This window comes from Schistocerca nitens, chromosome 2 (genome assembly GCF_023898315.1).
Source record: "Schistocerca nitens isolate TAMUIC-IGC-003100 chromosome 2, iqSchNite1.1, whole genome shotgun sequence".
In the NCBI taxonomy this organism is placed as follows: Eukaryota; Metazoa; Arthropoda; class Insecta; order Orthoptera; family Acrididae; genus Schistocerca; species Schistocerca nitens.
Window position 1 is genome coordinate 723,357,757 of NC_064615.1, and position 22,081 is coordinate 723,379,837.

The window sequence follows — 22,081 nt, forward strand, 5'->3', positions numbered from 1 at the left end:
GCCTTTCCATATTTCCCACAGGTTGCTTGACTGCCACAACTCAGCATTGTGTGACCAAAACGCTGGAATTTGTGGCACCACATGGGCTAGGTACGTAAGGCCTAAACTTTAAGTCAGAGGAAACCTGCCATAATGTGGTCTGGCAACAATGGAGAATTAAAGGTCACAATGAAGGTGGTAGTCTTAATTTCTCCATTATTCTTACACATCATTTGCTCTACATCCACTATCCACTGAAATGCCCATTCCTGTTTAAGTTTCGCTATGTCGGTATCCACAATGTCGCGGCATGTGACTACACCCTTGCTAGTGTTAATGGAGTTATGTAGTTCAACAGTTACATGATATCACCCAATTTTTTGGTCTTCAAACGTAGTTCCACCTATTTTGCCCTGTTAGTCTCGACCAGTAGAGAACTATTCCACAGCCACTTAATGGACTTCATGCTTCCAACAAGTACTTCCAAGCCTTTATGGATGTTAAAGGGTGACACTTTTTCAAACGGCCCCTCCTTCCTCTTAATGACCAAAAACACATTTTGATTTATGACTCCTTGAGCCCTGTTACTAAAACTCAACTGATGCAGGTTGCCAGGAGGGCTAGCCTCCCTCATTATTTGGATTGGGTGTGAGTACTCCCAAGCAGTATACCCTTCCAATTGAGAGGAGGAGACGATTATTTCGAGGATTCCATCTTGGTCCCACGAGCAGCCTGGGAAGCCCCACATGCCTGTGAAAGCCTTATACAACTGAAATTAGAATTAATTTAATACCTGTAGCTGCTGATGGGCGTTGATATATACCAACGCCCGTCAGCAGCTGAAGGTATTAAGTTAATTCTAATTTCGTCCTAGACAGCTGCAGGTCATCAATGATGTCTGTTCTTTTGCACATTTCCGAAAGAACAGACACCATATACATATACAAATTAGACAACTGAGGTGCGGCAGGTTACCCAGAGGTTGCCCACTAACGACTGCTCCACCTCAACAGCCATGCATCTCATCAGTGTGCAGCACACCTTGAGATTGAAGGGTTTTTACCATCCTCACGATGAGGGACATCTAGCAAAGATTCCCATTCCCTGCGACACACAACATTCCACTGCCGCACCATATAGTGGTCGTTGGAGCATGCCCAGATTTTACAGTAACAGATGGCGGCGCTTATCAGCCCACAGCTCAGGAACCCTGTGGTCGCCAAGCCTGTACTCAGCAAACGAATGCTGAGCCCCTGAGGGCTAAGCTCATAGTTATTAGCATATTTTGTTCAAAATGGTTCAAATGTCTCTGAGCACTATGGGACTCAACTTCTGAGGTCATCAGTCCCCTAGAGCTTAGAACTACTCAAACCTAACTAACCTAAGGACATCCCACATATCCATGCCCAAGGCAAGATTCGAACCTGCGACCGTAGCGGTCGCGCGGTTCCAGACTGTAGCGCCTAGAACCGCTCGGCCACTCGGGCCGGCATATTTTGTTGCTATGCACATACTGCAATACGTATCTAGTTGCACCTGTAAGTACTGTTATGTATAATTACGACTCCTTACACATCTATGCAATGCTTTTGTGTACTGGATCATCACAACACGAATCAATAAATAAAAATCATTATTATGAAGTTGAGAAATACATATGGGAGGTTCTTAGTCGTTATGTGAAGTTTACTTTACTTTTACGGCGTCATTCGTCTTTAATCATAAAATATGATATTTAGATTAATATCCTCTGACTCGACAAATTTGGGACTTTCATAGATGCTAGAATCCACTAGAACAGAGGTTGCATTTTTCTTATCTTTTCGCGTTATCAGGGAGCTCCATTTTTATTTTTAGTAGTCTGTTGAGAAGTTACACATGCCCTATCAGTAGCGCTCTTCCTTGATGACACCAGGGCGGTGCCCTCCCAGTAATATCCATCACGTGAAAGGTTGCACTATGTACGAATCTTGAATAAAAAATCGACTCTCAATTTCCATATACCACGACCCGTATACGCAAATTATAAATGTTTTTAGAGTGGTTAGACTACCAGTTCCTGTAGGCGAATGATCAACGTTTTTGGAATGGGTCGGTTGCCGGATTGTCGGCCAACCGTCGCAGTGGTTTATAGCCAGGCAATGGACGCGTGTGTAACAGTGGGGGTGCTGGGAGTTGGTTGGAGACAGTGAGTTGTGTAGGACTGCTTGGGATGGCGTCCGCGTGAAGCAGACGAAGTATTAGCAAACGAGTAGCACCACGTCTGTGATGGTAGATTTGTTATTTCGTTCTGAATATGATTTGAAAGTGCGACCTAGTGAGTAACTGATGTGTTAGTTTACTGTTTAAAATGAATGCTGTAAATAGTGTAAACAGTATTCTAACTACCGGTAGTCAAAAGCTTAATTTTGAGAGAAAGTTGGTTTATGCAGACTCAAAACACGTGCAAAGGCAAAAGTATTTTAGCAGAAGATTAACTCTTTTTTTTAATATGAACATGTGTACTATTTGTGTGGATGTGAAATAAGAAATGCTTTCTTCTGTTACACGTATCCCGTAATGAATGTTGCAGAACTTGCTTGGACAACAGAGAGGAAACGTACATTGAACAAGGTTAAAAACAAATTAACTTCACATAAACAGTAGCATCGAGTTTGCTATGCTTGGCAAAGTCGACATAAGATGTCATCTGGATATAGCTTACAGGAATAAGTTTAATGAAGATGTTTCGCAGAATTGTTACAACCTCAGTAAGTTGATCGACTACATCAAATTCTGTGGGAAGTCTGAACCTGCACTAATGGACATATGGAAACGGACACTTCAGAGAATGTTTTGGGGGTTTAGTCAATTTGATGGCAGAATCGGATTTCAAATTGAAGGATCGTATTGAACAAACCAGTAATTATGTACATATTTTTGGTGCTTTCAAAAAAATTCAGTACGAGCTGCTGGACTATTTACGCTGTTTGCCATGAGTTTATTTATAAAGAAATATTGCAAATGGAGACTTCTCGATTGAAATTGATGAAATGACGAATTGTGCAACATTGTCTCAACTCGTATTTATTGTTTTCATAACATCCAAAGCTCAGACAGTTAAGAGAGTAAGTAATGAAGCGTTAAACGAAATCGACAGATTAAAGATTGATGACTTTCCACAAAAACTGGTAGCTCAGAGCTACGATGGAACTGCAGTTACGAGTGGTAGGCACAATGGAGTGCAGGCAAGAGTAAAAGCAATGTATGAAAGAGGAAATTTTGTACACTGTTATGCCCACCAACTCAACCTCATTGTAGAGTACTGTGCAATACAAAGAACTAATATCTTTTGCAATTTACGGGAATTCTCTGCTTCCTCCCAAAGTCAGTGAAAAAAAAAAATTGCCATACTGCATAATGTTGTGAAGAAACGTATTCCAAAAAGAGCTGACACGCAATGTAAATTGAAAACGCGTTTTGTGAACATCGTACGTAAGTGTAAGAAAGAAACAGCTGAGTGCCTTGCGATCATTGATGATGATGAAAGCAATGATTACCCAACAACCGGAAAGCAGCTGGACTTGGGAAACTTCTCAACAACGACCAAGAATTTCTCTTTTGGCTTGAGTTTTTCAATAAGGTCCTGCCTCACTGTGGCATTTTGTTTAATCAGCCGCGAAGTAGAGATGTCGATCGTGCGATGTCTTAAGAACGTCCGAATTCAAGTCATCGATACAACTGACGAGAAATTCTCTTTATGTCGATCATCAGTGGGGTAGCGGGAATGGAAATGAAGAGATCGCCGGCCCAAAACGTTTCCATTTTGTAGGCTCCCATAGAACTGTTGCAGAGGAAGCCTGAAGCCTTGTTATGGCTAAATGACAGGCGTTTCACAATCACTTGTCAACAGCTATATTATTCCAGCCCACTTTGTTTCCAAAACACAAGCTGTTATTCCCAGAAAAAGAATTTTAGATAATATATAAATTATTTGACATGAACGAAAATGAAAAGCGACAGGAATTGACAGTCACAGACAGTAGAAATGATTTACAAATTGCAAACGTGGCTTTAATACTTCTGTATTGTATCTATGAGAAAGAAGCTTTTTAGCAGAATCAGTGGAACCATCACGTATTATTTGTAAAATACCAATGACAACAGCGGAAAGAGAGAGATGTTTCTCAATAGAAAGAATAAAAACTTTCACTAAAATACAATGAAAGAAAGACTGATTGCGAAAACTATGTGCTCTATAGAAGAAAAAAAACACTTGAATGTGCTTAATTTTAGTGAGCTTTTAATTGACCACTTTGCTTAAGGGAAGGAGAGGAGAAAGGAATTAGTTTACATGCTAATTAAGGTAAGAATGCTGTTTTGATTTTATTCCATAAAATACTGTCTTGCTTGCAGAAAAATATTTAAAAATATGTATTTGTGTATAAATTCTTATATTTTGGTATCATAGTAAACAAGTAGTGTCAGGTGAAGGTTTAAATCAGGTCACTTGCTAATACTCTAAATGTTATATTTTCCCTGTTCAAGGGATGGTTCTAAAGAGAGAAAATGTTGCATGCAATTGTTTGGTCAAACGAGCCGCCCTCTTAAGGTGGATTCACACTTGATAGGTTGTCACATCACGTCAAAATATTCTTCTCTACATTTCAAATGGTAGCATTCATACACATCGTCAACGCAATGTCACGTCACATCAAAGTTTCTTGGGAAATCTGCATACACACTGAACCTGAAACATGTTTTCAAACGTGTTTCCAGAGCAAGAAATATAAAAACAGTGTTAAAAACCGTCATGCACATGCAAAAATTGTATCAGCTTTTGGCACGAACAAGAAAAGTGTGGAGAAGAAAATACGATCGTTCCTGGTTGCTTACATGCGTTAGGAAAGAAAAATGATTTCTAGCAGACCATGTGGTAGTGGTGCAGACACGGCATATGACTCCAACTGGTTCGGCTATCAGCTGCTGCAGTTCTTGGACGATGTACATGAGGATATACCAGAACTATGGAAAATGAGGTACGAAAATTATGCTTATTTGTCTTTATTGTATTTTATAGTACACAGTCACATTCCCCATAGTTATTTTCCCATGGTACACTTTCTTGTGGGCGTAAAAAATAATTAGCAAACTCGTCTAGAATTTATTCATGGAAGCAGCTTTCCTTGGTATGTTCTGTGCTGTAGTGAAAACGGATGCAGTGTCATCTCATCTCTATGTGCCTGAAATCATCTCACGTGTTTGTAAATCGTAGGAATTGAAGTTTCCATGTGGGGTGTACTGGTTCCTTGCCTCAGCATTTCGCCTTAAAAAACTGTGGAGACACACAGCTGTAAGTGTGACAGCTTTTAGGTTTTCTAAACACACAAAAAACTGCAGCCATACTGCCGAAAGTGCGCTCAACAATCATTCTGGTCCTAGACAGTCTGTAATTAAAAATCTCTCTTTTGAACGTTTAACATGTTTTCCTGGGTAGGGTTTTATTATATTTACCTGTAAAGGAAAAGCATCATATGTTACAAAAACATATGGTGGGGCTTTTGTGCCACCTGGTAGCTTGTGGCAAGTTTAGTTTCTTTTTGTTAATTAACACACTTATGCTCGTGTTTTGAGCACACCACCATCTGATATTCTGCCTTGGCAGCCGATACCTGCATACAGAAAGATGTAGCTGGCATCGAAAACCGCAAGCAGCACAATGATGAATGAACCTTTATATTATTGTAATATTCACTTCCACTACCAACAGGGCACTGTAGCAAGATATGTTTCCCATCACTTGCTCCAATACAATGGGGGAACTAAAGATACTGTGAAACCAAACATGCTGTTTCAAGCTGGTCTTGCTTCGAACTTTGAAATAAATACGCAAGTCTCTGAAATGAATCTCTGTTGCCAGAAAACGAAGAGTAACTATAAGCCTTTGGTTGATTGAAATCGCTTTCCTGAAATTCGTGTCTTTTCTTGAAACAAATGGTGCTATTGTTCGCCAGGTATTCAAAATCGGTAGACGACATCCAAGTGAAATTACGGAAGGCAGAGCCAACTTCCATACTCAGCTCTAGTAGCAAGGTATTCCCACCAGTTCTTCTATAGAATGTTTTTCTTCACCGACGCGGAGGATGCCTTTCATTTTGTGTAAACCCAGTAATATTAATAACGCAGCACCACATATCATGGAGACGAGATGACACTGCATCCGTTTTCACTGCAGCACTAAACATACCAAGGAAAGCCACTTCCACGAATAAAGTCCAGGCGAGTTTGCTAATTATTTTTTTACGCTCAAAAGAAAGTGTACCATGGAAAAATAACTATGGGTGAATCTGTACTATAAAATACAATAAAAACAAACAAGCATAATTTTCGTACCTCATTTTTCATAGTTCTGGTATATCCTCATGATCGTCGCCCAAGAACTGCAGCAGGAATGCTGCCCTGTCTGCACCACTACCAGATGGTCTGCTGGAAATCTGTTTTTCTTTTTTCACGTCTGTAAGAAACTTTTTTTTTTCTTTATTGATTTTCAATTCCCCCCGAAAGGGGCGGGCTGGCAGCAGCTTACTACGCTGCTCTACAGCCTACAGCCTTTTTTTTAAATAAAGGAAGAAGAAAGAAACAAGAAAAAAATAGGCAATAAAATGGTGACTTAAAGTGTAAAATGGCGTAAAAATGCCGAAAGTTAGAACAGAAAGCAAAAGGGGTTGGCAATGTTGTTAAAATACACAGGAATCAGACAAGTAACATAGTAGACACACAATTAAAAAACATGGCGACAGTCTGGTTTCTGTTCGCAAGAGATAAAAAGAGCACACCCAGCGACAGTATGATGGCTGTTCGCTACACTTCCCACACTTCCAAAAGACACAACACGGAACACTCACTGGAAAACCACACCATAAAACACTGCACGAAAATGGCGGTACAAAGATGGCACTCCCGATCCAAGGCAGAAGGGGGGGGGGACCTGGAGTAGGGGGAAAAACAAGGAGGGAGGAGAGGAAGAGACGAAAAAAGGGGGGGAACCAAGGAGGGAGAGGACTAATAAAAGGGGGAGAAGGGCAAACGCGAGAGGGAATGAGAGGAGGCAGAGGAGGGAAATGTAAAAGGACTCGGGGGAGAGAAGGGGGCAAAGAGAGGGGAGGTGTGGAAGAAAGAGGATGGAAGGGGGGGAGAGGGAGCCCGGGAAAAGGACAGAGGAAAGGAGGGGGAGTGAGGATCAGAGTTGATAGGAGGGATAAATGGAGGGAGAGAGGGCATCATCTGGGAGGGGGAGTTGATGAAAGCCACCTTGGGAAAGGAGATGTAGGGTGTAGAGATGGAGGGTAGGGGGGACACAATGGAGAAGACGTGGCAGGGGGCGGGGATCGAAGAGGAGAGGAGCAACCAGGGGGTGAGGGGGTTCAAGAGGGCGGGAGGTGTAGAGGATGCGGATATGTTCGAGGAATAGGAGCAGATGGGGGAAAGGAATGAGATCATAGAGGATCCGCATGGGGGACGGGAGGCGTATACGGAAGGCGAGGCAGAGTGCATGACGCTTAAGGATCTGGAGGGACTTATAGAATTTGGGGGGGGGGGCAGATATCCAGGCAGGACTGGCATAGCAGAGGATGGGACGGATTAAGGATTTGTAGGTGTGGAGGATGGTAGAGGGGTGCAACCCCCATGTCCGGCCGGAGAGGAGTTTGAGGAGTCGGAGGCGGTTGTGGGCTTTGGATTGGATGGAGCGGAGATGAGGGATCCAGGTGAGGTGACGGTCAATGGTGAGGCCAAGGTAGGTGAGGGTGGGGGTGAGGCGGACAGGACGGGCACAGACAGTAAGGGAGAAATCCAGGAGTCGGAAGGAGCGAGTGGTACGACCTACGATGATCGCCTGGGTCTTGGAAGGGTTGAGTTTCAGGAGCCACTGGTTACACCATGCAGCAAAACGGTCAAGGTGATTCTGGAGAAGGCGTTGGGACCGTTGGAGGGTAGGAGCGAGGGCGAGGAATGTAAGCAACCACGAGCGAGCATATTTTTTTCTCCACACTTTCCTTGTCCGTGCCAAAAGCTGATGCAGTTTTTGCATGTGCATCACGTTTAACTCTTTTTTATATTTCTTTCAATCCTCCGCCTGGTACATGGCAATTAAATCAACAAATTTCTGCCTTGACCACTCCATTATTTTAGAAAAATAAAGCGAAAACGACACACACACACACACACACACGCACACGCACACACTAGCGCCGTGCAACGGTGACAGGCGGTATCTCACAACTCTACTCAGAAACATTTTCCTACAAAGAACTTCACGAACGAACTACGGAAACCTTACGGCGCAAAGATATATCTACTGTAATTGCAACAAATACGAGCGATGGATCGACGTCACCAGGGTGCGCGATCTATCGATAAATCGCAGCGAGAACAGAAATGAAGTGCTAGTCTTAAGGCCCGTCCACACACAACGATCTGTCTGAGCAAATGTCTGCGCACATCACATGTGCGCAGACAGATCGTTGCCTGTGGATAGAAGATGTGCACCAACCTGAGGTGTGTGCAAACCTGGAAGTTGGAGTTGGAGGTTTGAGCGAAACCTCTCAAATCTGTGGGTTCAAACCACATCTGCGCAGACAAGTTGGAGCGTGTGGACAGAAGATCGCCGCAAATCTGGCGCGAAACAGCTGTTTGCTCAGTCTAGTGTTTGTATTTGTGCGCACAGGGCATTAAAATGGCTGATACTCGGTCAGTGTTCTCGAGAGTTTGTTAGTGAATTCATCGAAATATATAGAAACCACCCATGTTTTTGGAAGATTAAAAGTAAAGAATATAGTGACCGAGACAAAAAGACAGCACCATACAATGCTGTAATTGGAAAAATTGCGGGCAGTTGACGCATCGGCAAACAGAATTAAAAAAAAAAAAAATCGTTGCGAACTGTTTACCGAAAAGAGTTATCCAAAGTTCAGAAATCTAGAAGATCTGATGTAGGAGTAGATCAAGTATACCAGCCAACTTTATGGTATTTTGATCTGCTTGGCTTTCTTAAGGTTCGCCCTGCAAATCTCGCAGTAAATTTACGTGAGAAAACTGCTTTCGCTTTAGCAGTCACTGTCTACACCATTTTGACCGCTTTCTCTGTTTCCTGCGGTCGGTCTGAATGTTTTTTGCAACACAAGTTGCGAACACAGACCACAACAGAACTTCCTCCATTTCTATATTTCAAAATAACAGAATTAAATATTTGACGTTCACGGGCAGCGTAGTCGCTTGCCACTGATATTTCCTTTCTACACTGATAGATGGCGGGCGAGTAGTAGATTGGGGTTTGTGTCGTGTGAACACACCACATTTGCAGCGATCTTTTGCATGTACAGCAATCTGCGCCGATGTCTGCGCAGACAGATCTTTGCGTGTGGACCGGGCTGTAGCTAACCTGAAACATAGTTTCCTTTGGTGTGTACTGACACTGCTACGGATAGATGTTTCTGTTTCGAAACGCTTCCGAATGGTGGCCCCATCAAAGCCGGAAACATGTTTCAGGATCAGTGCGTAGGCGGCTTAAACACATATGGGACCCAGATACCTATCATCTGCTGTTTAGTTCCATGTCGCGATTGGTGCACAATGGGGTAGCATTCATTTCACGCTCAGTGAGGAGAGCCCTACGTCATCGTGACGTAGGCACGCGTCATCGCGTGTTCCACGAGTTGTCCGATCGACTGTTGTGTGTATGCTCTGTATACATCGACTGTTGTGTGCATCTTCGATTTGCATTGCTATTTGTTTGTGTGGTTTCATTGTCCTCTTGTCCGGTGTTGCTCGCGTGAACGTCGTTCTGATCATGGGCTCTAACGGAGATGAGAAAGGTTTCGAACATATCCTTCAAGATAATCGGAAAGATTTCGCTGTCTGTAACGACGGCAAATACTGTGGCTACTGTGATTCGGAGGAAGAGATCAAAAGACTATTGAATAGTCTTTAAGTGCATAGGGTATTCATACTCGGTAAGGAGCAGCCACCATCACCAAAAATTGCAAGAAGCCGCCACCAGTAAGAAAATTACTGTCTCAACGTATTTCATATTTTGTAACTTAAATAAGTGTTGTCGCATTTTCTGCTAACTTTCTTAGAAAACTTTTGTTTCAATTCCAGGTAACCCACGAATCTTCTTCCAGCATTTTCAGGGTAACGTTGAAATCCCATTTATGGGATATTCGTTTTCGGTGGAATATTCCAGCTACCAACAATGCACCCTGGGCCCCAAATATTACAGTAAAAAGGAGACTGTTGTTCCAAGTCATCTCGTAAGTTATATGAAATTGTCTTCACTTATTTTTATTTGTATACGTGTTTATCCAATGTAGGGATGCTTTGAAGTACACACACGTACGACACGTACACGTGTGTACATCTGGGCTAATGCTCTTAAGCTACATTACTTGGCTACAATTCCGCTATATTCATTTACTATAAATACTAATGAATTAGGGGACATGGACATTAGGGCTGGTATTTTTTGCTATTATTTTGAAATAGGACAACCCCAAAAATTGATATTGAAACCATAATTTAATCAACTAATTAGTTAATGTGACCCCTATGTGACTAAATTTAGAAACTGTGGAATGAAAAGGATTTTCATCTTATGTACTGAATTACATGCAATTTTTATTTTAGGTACACTGTACTTCCGTAGTATCCAAAATAAAGGTCAAAATACATGTATTCTTTTAATTATTAACTTCTTGCAATATTTTGTTTTGTTTAACTTTAAAAAGTATTTTTAGAAGTCAGTTTTCCCCCTCTTTAAAAAAAATGACATTCTCCAGGATAAAATATTTAATACACTGTTGATTAATATGACTCACTCTGTAACCAAGTACTATATTATTGTTCATGCAAAATTTAGCTTTCAAAACATTCCAGCTCCATAATTTTGTTGATTCTGAGTTCCTTTTCATCTCATATAGCATTCTTAATTTTCTTTTTTGTTGTAGACTCCTTTATCAGGCTTTCAGCAGCTTTTTCTGCTTCAGCAACACATTGCCTGTCTACTCGTAGCAGCCCACTTTTCATGTTGCCCCTATTTCTTATGCCTAGTCTGCTCATTACTAAATCGTTCCAACATATTTCAGTGTCCTTCAGACCCATGCGAAGAGCTGATATGCCAACAAAAATAGTCTTTAGCAAGCATTCCCAAATGAAGCAATTGAAGCTTTCATTTGCATTCTGTGTTTTGCCATGTAAATATTTTTCCAGGAGTTTAAAATTTGAAAGATCTCCATATGTTGGCTTTAGTTCTTTCATAGTAGTTTCTGGCATGATGTGCATGTGTGTTTTTGTCCATGTGCTTCACAGTTAGTATACTAACACCATGAAGTGTTTCCTTTTGGGCAGAGGTATTGTTGTTGATCTTCAGTGAAACATAGTTGCTCAAATTTCTTTTCTCACCTCACCGACATTTTTGCTGTTTCTCATGAACATCCTCATTCCGTATTTCTGATTTCATGAGTCTGCCTTGTCTACCAATCCCTCCACTATCAGTGTTCTTTTCGTGTCAAGTCCTTGCAGAGTTCCTGAAGTCTTGCTCCCATTCTCTTCTGCATATGTTCTATAAATTCAAGTTTTTTGGTTTCACCATATGGTTTAGCAACCTCAACACTTAAAACCTTCAGACTCACCATCACAAAGGTAGTGAGTGTATTTGCACATCTTCTCTAGCAACTGATCTAATACAAACAGCGGGTCGACAGAAGCGTCCGATCCCATGCGTCGGCTTTGACCTGTGACGTAAGGGTGTTGTCGTGTGTGAAGTCATAGCGGCGCGGAGTTTGGTTTGAGTGTGGCTGTCTCCAGTTCTGTTTTATCTTATTTTATTTACTTTTCTGATCTGTTCGTTCTATCTTGTGAGATTCTTTTTTTTTTAATTTAAAAACACTTATTACTTATTTTAATTATGTTTCCTCCAATTTCTGTTTTAGTTTATTATATTTATCTTTCTGATCTGTTCGTTCTATCCCGTGAGATTAGTGTTTTTTGTCTTAAAAAAAAAAATCAGCTACTGAAGCATCTTTATCTTCTATGGGTTGCAGGGGTTACGACCCCTGGGCAGGTGAGTGGGTATTCATGCATGGCTGTCTTCACCTACACGTTGTAGCTACGCAAGGCGTCTAAATTTGTTTATATTTAGTTAGCCGCCCCCCCCCCCCCCCCCCCCCAAAAACACCCCATTTCCCGTGCTTGTCCCGTTAGTGTCATTAGGCTTCTTGTGGAAAGTGTGTGTGTTAGTTTTTGTTTCCGCCATATTTGTGACGTCATGGGTCAAAGGAGACGAGCGGGATCGGACACTTCTGTATTTCCCAAACAGCTTCTGGATTAGAAAGGCATTTGAACACGAAAAAGATGAGGTACTACACATAAGATATGTCCATCTTTTTTGAAAGTGTACAATTATTGTATTGCTTTAATACCCAAATATGTATCACCATAGTTGTGGTGTCCTCAGCAGTTTCTTTTTTATTTTGTGTGTATCTCCTGTGACTGACAAACCAAAATCAGCCATGGGTCTAAAGACAGGTGTATTAATTTAGACATGTGTATCATTTTGGTTCACCTGCCTCGAGAAGACTGGGTGTTTGTGTTGTCCTCATCATTTCATCTTGAAAGTGGTGTGATTGGGCTGAGCAAAGGTTCGGAATTTGTGTGGGCACTGATAACCACGCATTCGAGTGCCCCACAAACCAATCATCACCACCACCACCAGCATTTTGATTGGGGAATGCAGGACACACAGAAAGTAGATAAAAAGAAATAAACCATTGAAGGTGCCACAACTGTTGTGATAAATGTTTGTGTATTAAAACCATAATTTATGCTAAAAGGTGGGCCCATGTTTAATTCATAATTATTTTTCTGCAAGCACAGGAAAAGAACTCAAAATTCCAATAGTTTATGAGAAATGCTTCTTCAAAATTCACAATTGTGCTAAAGTTCCTTGCAGAATATTACTGGAAGGCTTCAATTTCTGATGTACTTAAAGTTGCTCTTAGTGAACTGGGTTGATTCATAATAATTACATGTGATTATCTTTGTTGGCATTTAAGAAGGAAGCCCATAATTAACAGAGGCAGTGTCTTATATCATCAAGACTATTGGTGTTGAGAGGTGTCATACTAACTTGCTTAGTAGTAGACAGTGGTAGTGTGCAGAGAGAGTGATGTCAGAAGTGTTATCAGGTCCCATCTTTTAAAATATGGATATTGTTTTTCAGGGGGTGAAAGAAGCAGCCTAAAGTGTCTGTTCTCTGCAGTCTGACCATTTAGCCATGAGAGAGCTTATCAGTTCCTTCCGTAAATAGGGTCCTACCCGGGTGATGAGTGGGAAGGGGTTCTTGTACTTTCGATTCTGTCTCATTTACTTCTCCATTTCAGACTCCTTTCACTTCACCCCACATTGTGCAGGCAGAAACTGGCTGAAATATCCCAGTTCCTATTCCACATCTCTGTATAATGCAAACTTTCTGATTTTTTTCTTACATTACACCATACTAATTCATTTTGTTGGCCTCAATGTAGGATGGAACTCTTGCAATTGTGTGTGTGTGTGTGTGTGTGTGTGTGTGTGTGTGAGAGAGAGAGAGAGAGAGAGAGAGAGAGAGTCACTAAAACAAATATGATGCTTATGGTTGCATAACTATATATGGCTACAGCACAACTACACATCTGTTGCTCATGTGCCTAATAATGGCTGATAATAGGCTGTAACATATTTCTTTACTGGGTTTTCAATAAGAGATTCCTCCAATGTGTACTTTCTGGTACATGAAAAGCACAGTCACTTACAGAAAACATTTTCAGCATATGTTGGCTTAAAACAGTTGTTTGTTAGGATAGTTTGACACTGTTCTATTGAACAGAACTAAATGTTATCCTTAACCACAAGTTAGATCAATAATATTTAGTAGCTCTTTAACAGAGTTTAGAACTCACCTGATGACAATAATATTTTTGGTCTTTTCCTGTGTGCAGGACACAAATTTGGCATTTACCTTAGATTTTTAAGATTTTGGTGTTGATCGGATGTAATTTCATCTTTGTGTATGAAAGATGTTCTGTAGGAATTATTTGATTCTGCAGTAATTACAAAGATTTCACATTACATTTTGAAACTACAGTGGATCACAGGCATTACACATCTTAACAAGTCATGTTATACCTTCATCAGTGTAGTCCATATGAGGTGCCAAGTGTTTTTATGGTAAATTTTCACTAACTTTTAAGCAAAAGGCATTGCACTTCCCAAAACTTGATAGGTGTAGCAAAAACCCTACTAATTTTTTTGCTTAAATTGTCGAAAAGTTTTGTGAAGTACAATGCAAAACACGTGATACAGTGGTTATGACGGTGATTATATGAAATGAAGTGTTATGAAGCATAGATTGTGAAAGTGAGCCCTTAAGGCTTCCAGGTTATTGCACTTTGAAAGTAAACTGCAGATTTTGACTGAGGTACTGTCATTTTAAACCTTGATCACTGTACGAAAGATATACTTGCATGGAACTCTCAGCAGTTTTGAACAGAGCACTACTCTTTTTTTGTATCCCTACTTCATAACTTAAATATTGGTTGTACCATCTGTACAGTACTCCAGAAAACGATGCCATGAGTAATTATGAAGTGGTTATGTACATGCCATAACATTTAAAGCATAGCCTCTACACTAGTGATTCATATTCCTGTCTTGTCATGTTATTATTTTTATCTGCCATCCTGTAGTACTATTGGGTGTGATGTCACTGTTTGAATATTTCGGTGTTCTTTTCTTTTCTTGTTACAGTTTGTTATGTATTTCATATTTTCTACAATTTTGTAATTTTAATATTAGCACTTGACTACATTTGGGGGGGGGGGGGGAGATTATATTTGGTGTGTACATTGGTACATTGAGTTTAAAAGTGTTAGGCAACAATACTTAAGTCTGAGATTTAAATATTGATTGTGATTTAGAGTACTTTGTTCATATCATTTTATGTACCTTCTAATCCAGGGTTTACAGTTAGGTTTCTTGTAAAATTCAAATTATTTTGGCCTAGAGAAAACCCTGTATGTGACTCTTCTGGATGTAGCATTTGAAGTTATATTTAATATTCTTTATACTTTCAGGTTGACCATGTTAACCCAGCAAAAAAGAGATTGTTGATTATGGATACGAAAAAGAGCGATTGCCCTGCCACTTTTTCAATTAAATGTGTTAAAGTGTATCCAGGCTATTCTGTTCAATCAGTAGATGATCGTGAAATTAAAAAGAAAGGAAGTATGTGGTTTCTATTCTGTAATTCGATGTTTTTATGTCATTTGTTCTAGAAATAGTCTATTGCTCCACAAACTCTTTGTACTTAATGCTTTGTCTCTTGTTAATTATAATTATTTTGTGTTAAAGGTTGTCCATAGTTTAAAACAGGCTTTGTAGGCAGCCAATAAACCTGAAAGTGTTCTTCGCTTTTATGTGAGGACGTCACCACCAGGCCACCATACCCACAGCACAGAAAGCATAAAAGCAAGTGGAGACATACATCCCTTGCTAGCTGCGGAAATAGCAAAAGTTGTTGAAGATGGAACTACATCTTCTGTGAGAATAATAAAGTTACACCTTGAAAGATTTGTGAACACAACCTTCACTGGACGACACAAGCCAGATAAAATGAACACTACATTTTACCCCACACATCTCACAATATATAGTCATGTGTACAGGGCCCTTAAGAAATTGAAGAAAAGTGTGTTTGACCAAGATGCTTTGCAAATGCAGATTAATGAGTGGCAGAAAGAATATAGAGCTGACAATATATTTTTTTCAGGCCTTTTTCAGATGTTGATGGAGAAATACAGCCATTGCTGTTTTGTTAAGAGAGTGCATGGCAGAAGGATATGTTAAAAAAATATGGAGATGTATGTTTGCTTGATGCCACCTAAAAAACAACAAAATATGACATTCCTTTATTTTTTGTTACAGTAAAGGCAAACAGATGCTATTTAGTGGTATGTTTTTTCTTTATTCAGGTAGAAGATACAAGGTCAATTCCTGAAGCGCTACTTGTTTTCAAGAGGTGGAATACAGACTTCAACCCAACCTACTGGGTTACTGATTCCTCAGAGTCCGAGATAGCAGCAATTAAAGAAATATTTTCATTTTCAAAAGTGTACTTATGTTCATTTCACAGGGAACAGGCTTGGGGGGCGATGGGTTAAAAAGGGAGGGAATCTAACTGTAGGAACTGATAAGGAGTCTGTTCTGGAGCTGTGGCGCTAAGTTGCAGCGTCTCCATCTGAGGAACAGTTGAAGCTCAATGTTGAAATGTTAGAGACTCAAGAGGTTTTTCGTAGGAACCCCACGGCACTTATTTATTTTAAAAATCAATGGCTCTCAGTTGCTGAAAAGTGGGTGAGAGCTTTCGAGAATATTGGCATATTTGCCAATATTAGAACCACAAACGGTGCTGAAACAATTAACAAGAAGGTCAAAAAGTCTTTTCTGAACTATGACACAGACAAAACATTAACAAGAGTTGTTAATGTATTAGTAAATAGTTTCATTCCTGGCCTCATGAAAAAGTATTGCCAAATGAATTCTGTTATTAGAAAGAACAATGAAGTTGTACCTGCATTTTTCCATGGAAAGACACAGGAATTTATAACACACGTATGGAAACGATATTCTGCAGAAGAAAGCTTCAGTAAAGAGTCAGTAATAAGTGAGGGTGTTTTTTCCGTGAAAAGCAACACTTCAAAAGATCTTAGGTATACTGTAAACTTTGCGGAACCAAGTTGTACATGTGAAGATTACCAAAAGCACAAATATATGTGTAAACATTTTTGTGCCATCTTTATTTTCTATCCTCAATGGGGTTTTGACAAAGTAAATGAAAAGTACAGAAATAGCCCGTTAATTTTTTTGGATAGGACATATGGGTATGGTGCAAGTGGCAGCTGTATTTCACAGACTGATTCTGCACTACGTGAATTAGAGGAGTTCAGCAGTGATGATGCTATGAATGAAGAGCATAACATTCCTGAACCATCAGCTTCTTCTTCATCTCTGTTTCGAGAGGCAAGAGAGAGATGTCTGAATATTATAAATCTCACATACAGTTGTGACAATGACACGATAAAAAAAGTTAGAGGCACTTAAAAATGTGGAACATATTGGAAGATTGTCGAACCCTACAGAAAATGGTCTTCCTTTAGCAGCGACATAATCTTCAAAAATGTAGGAACACTCATTTAAATGGAGGCAGAATTTGTGAAACACGTATTTGCCCTTTTGCTTTCCTGGATGTTCATATAGATTTAAAAATGAAATGGATTGATCAGAGTATGGTGAGTTAAGTGTCTACAGCAATCACTTACATTGGGAGATTTTTCAGTTTTACATTAAAATATGTGGTAATACAGCAAATTTAAAACTGAAAGAACTTCCCAACCAAAATGAAAGTCATGGTTACACAACTTGCCATACCCTCATAAATACATTTTACCATCAATAGTTAAAAGTAGATACCCAACTGTGTGCTGATTGTGCTGCTACTGATACTTTCTTTGTTAAATGGTATTGGTAACATGAAGCAAGACTGGAAGTACCAAAAAGCTCTTCTTTATTTCTTATAACAATAATAATTATTATTATTACACTTTATTACAAACATTGTCAGAGTTATTGGGGAAATACATAATACGTGGTACCAATGGTCATTACTGAAGGTTGATACAAGAGAAGTAAAACTCTGAATGGTTCCTAAAAATCAGATCTGGTCAAATTTTACAGAAAGCTACATGTAAATATACAGGAGTAAAAACTGTCACCACTGTTTGCATGAGAGTTTCTATAATGCTATAGTTGACAATTCAGTATGGTACTTTTCCAGTAATGGGTAATGAAAATGTCATGGCACCTGTGCAGAAGTGCCTATTTCATATTAGAGTTAGCGACCCATGTGTGCACCTGTTTAATGTTAAAAAAGTGTTGTTTTTATATAGGTTCAATCAGAAGTTAAACAACAACACTTTTCATGTAAAACAGATGCATACGTGTGTATGTAATTGTAACAGGAACAGATGCATATGCACATGTGCCATGTTCATTTCCCATTACTGAAAAATGACTGACCATTCTAACCACATTTTATGTAGGATTTATGTAAAGATTAGTAATGTTTACAGGGCTTTCTTGTCTCTTTTGCGACAAGTGAGGGTTTGGCACTCATTTATGTTCCACTACAGTTTCCGCACAAAATACTCAAACTTACTACTTGGACTGATTCAGTACAAAAGTCAATTTTCAAAGCATATGACACCATCGCATTGTTGTATCTTTCTGTGCAGGCTCAGGGATATGTTTCAATGGTAGGATTTTTCTGGCAGTCTGGAATGAGGTTAGAGAGAAAACTATTGCTAATACCATAAATCCAGTAGTGTTTCAACACCGTGTGTGTGTGTGTGTGTGTGTGTGTGTGTGTGTGTGTGTGTGTACACTTCCAAAAGCAGTTCCTCAACCATTTAGTCTCGTGGATCTCTCTCTCTCTCTCTCTCTCTCTCTCTCTCTCTCTCTCTCTCTCTCTCACACACACACACACACACACACACACACACACACACACACATTGATATTCTTTAATTATCCTTCAAGATGCGGCTGGCTAGTAGTACGCATCGCAACATAAAAATTAATATATTCCCCACAGACAAGAATGAGATATGAACCAACAAAATTTCATGCAAGGATATTGCCAAAATTTGTGCCCTGTTAAGTTTTAATGATTCCGTAACAACAGATGATGTAACATGTCACCACAAGAAGTAATGCACTCCCATTTTCTACAGTTAGATAATCTGGTTCCTAGAAAGGGAAGCAGTGGTTGGGAAAGGAGTGAGACAGGGTTGTAGCCTCTCCCCAATGTTATTCAATCTGTATATTGAGCAAGCAGTAAAGGAAACAAAAGAAAAATTCGGAGTGGGTATTAAAATTCATGGAGAAGAAATAAAAACTTTGAGGTTCGCCGATGACATTGTAATTCTGTCAGAGACAGCAAAGGACTTGGAAGAGCAGTTGAACGGAATGGACAGTGTCTTGAAAGGAGGATATAAGATGAACATCAACAAAAGCAAAACGAGGATAATGGAATGTAGTCAAATTAAATCGGGTGATGCTGAGGGGATTAGATTAGGAAATGAGACACTTAAAGTAGTAAGAGTTTTGCTATTTAGGGAGTAAAATAACTGATGATGGTCGAAGTAGAGAGGATATAAAATGTAGACAGGCAATGGCAAGGAAATCGTTTCTGAAGAAGAGAAATTTGTTAACATCATGTATAGATTTACGTGTCAGGAAGTCGTTTCTGAAAGTATTTGTATGGAGTGTAGCCATGTATGGAAGTGAAACATGGACGATAACCAGTTTGGACAAGAAGAGAATAGAAGCTTTCAAAATGTGGTGCTACAGAAGAATGCTGAAGATAAGGTGGGTAGATCACGTAACTAATGAGGAGGTATTGAATAGGATTGGGGAGAAGAGAAGTTTGTGGCACAACTTGACTAGAAGAAGGGATCGGTTGGTAGGACATGTTCCGAGGCATCAAGGGATTACCAATTTAGCATTGGAGGGCAGCGTGGAGGGTAAAAATCGCAGAGGGAGACCAAGAGACCAATACACTAAGCAAATTCAGAAGGATGTAGGTTGCAGTAGGTACTGGGAGATGAAGAAGCTTGCACAGGATAGAGTAGCATGGAGAGCTGCATCAAACCAGTCTCAGGACTGAAGACCACAACAACAAGACAGAAGTGTCAAGTGCGTCCAAGTGAAATAATGTAAATGGCTTTTTCCAAAAGGGAAATGAATCCTTAATAGTTTTTAACTTGAACTCTAAGAAACTGGCACCCAACCCATTAACTGTGGATGATGATTGTTCCATCTCTTGGAAATTTGTACAACTTCATAAATTGGCACTCATACAATCAACTTAAAAGGAGGGTCAAGGAAAAGAAAAATCCAACCACTAAACACCACATCTTTCCATTGAGTGTCAGGCAAAACACAGGAAAGTCATATTTTGTATATATCATCTAGCAAATTAACTTGCATTGCTTTGTGTCACTGTTCTGTACTGCATTGGTATTGGTATTCAGACTCAGCAGGGAAAAGGTTCACATCCATAGGTTCTGTTTGTGCTCATTAATCTGAATCTCTATTAAATTTTCTTCACATTGCACATTGTCTTATCTGTGAAGTAAAACTTCAATTGATTTCTGTAGTGAAGTCAACAGGAATAAGTAGATTCTGTAAGCTTACGTGGATTTGGTTTATGTAGCTAAGTGGTACTTAATATTTAAAATTTGATAATCTTGTAACTGTTAAATACATAAGAATTTTTTTGTACTTATTACTACAGACATAGGATTTTTGTGTAAATGAACTCTTAAAAAACTACAAATGTACAGGGTGTTTCAAAAAGACCGGTATATTTGAAACGGCAATAAAAACTAAACGAGCAGCGATAGAAATACACAGTTTGTTGCAATATGCTTGGGACAACAGTACATTTTCAGGCGGACAAACTTTCGAAATTACAGTAGTTACAATTTTCAACAACAGATGGTGCTGCAAGTGATGTGAAAGATATAGACAACGCAGTCTGTGGGTGCGCCATTCTGTACGTCGTCTTTCTGCTGTAAGCGTGTGCTGTTCACAATGTGCAAGTGTGCTGTGGACAACATGGTTTATTCCTTAGAACAGAGGATTTTTCTGGTGTTGGAATTCCACCGCCTAGAACACAGTGTTGTTGCAACAAGACGAAGTTTTCAACGGAGGTTTAATGTAACCAAAGGACCGAAAAGCGATACAATAAAGGATCTGTTTGAAAAATTTCAACGGACTGGGAACGTGACGGATGAACGTGCTGGAAAGGTAGGGCGACCGCGTACGGCAACCACAGAGGGCAACGCGCAGCTAGTGCAGCAGGTGATCCAACAGCGGCCTCGGGTTTCCGTTCGCCGTGTTGCAGCTGCGGTCCAAATGACGCCAACGTCCACGTATCGTCTCATGCGCCAGAGTTTACACCTCTATCCATACAAAATTCAAACGCGGCAACCCCTCAGCGCCGCTACCATTGCTGCACGAGAGACATTCGCTAACGATATAGTGCACAGGATTGATGACGGCGATATGCATGTGGGCAGCATTTGGTTTACTGACGAAGCTTATTTTTACCTGGACGGCTTCGTCAATAAACAGAACTGGCGCATATGGGAACCGAAAAGCCCCATGTTGCAGTCCCATCGTCCCTGCATCCTCAAAAAGTACATCTCATCTGCATGTGAAGCCATTCCGCCAGACACGTTGTCAAAGGTTTCGGGTAATTTCATTCAGAGACTACGCCATATTATTGCTACGCATGGTGGATATGTGGAAAATATCGTACTATAGGGTTTCCCAGACCGCAGCGCCATCTGTTGTTGAAAATTGTAACTACTGTAATTTCGAAAGTTTGTCTGCCTGAAAATGTACTGTTGTCCCAAACATATTGCAACAAACGGTGTATTTCTATCGCTGCTCGTTCAGTTTTTATTGCCGTTTCAAATATACCGGTCATTTTTGAAACACCCTGTATTTGTTTTTGTAAATAAAGTGGCATGTCTCAATACCTTAATAAATTGTCCAGATGAGCAGTGTAACATCTGAAATATCAGTATATATGTTATGGATGTATACCATGTTTTTAATGAAAACTTTAATCATATTGTTTATCCAATAAAACCAAATTTTGATGCTTTTTTCTGTTTCATTTCTAAATACTTTGCGACATATTTTGCAGATGTGCAAAAATGTGAAGGATGAGATGAATTAGGAAAAGTGTTATTTTGTTGAAAACCAACATTCTGAGCCTAAAGCTGTGTACAAAATACAAATTCAGGGCCATTAAATGTCAAATCACGCAGGTCATGTCACTCATCTCAGATTTTCATGACACTTTGCATGTTTGGTTGTATTTATGACACCTGCAAAATCTTTTTGTCCTCAGACTAGAAATTTCTTTATATTGGATTTTAAATATAGTGATATTCTGATA

At 39.8% G+C, this 22,081-nt stretch overlaps 1 long non-coding RNA gene across 2 annotated transcripts; it reads left to right on the forward strand.

Annotated features, from left to right (window-relative positions):
* The first annotated feature begins 9,425 nt into the window (after positions 1 to 9,425).
* On the forward strand, positions 9,426 to 21,767 carry LOC126236906 (uncharacterized). Of its 2 annotated transcripts, XR_007545004.1 has the most exons (4): positions 9,426 to 10,014; positions 10,117 to 10,268; positions 15,126 to 15,276; positions 15,403 to 21,767. It is a non-coding gene; the product is annotated as an uncharacterized LOC126236906 (long non-coding RNA). The 2 variants fall into 2 exon arrangements; XR_007545003.1 differs by lacking the exon at positions 15,403 to 21,767 and having other exon boundaries at positions 9,436 to 10,014; positions 15,126 to 15,298.
* The last annotated feature ends 314 nt before the right edge of the window (positions 21,768 to 22,081 follow it).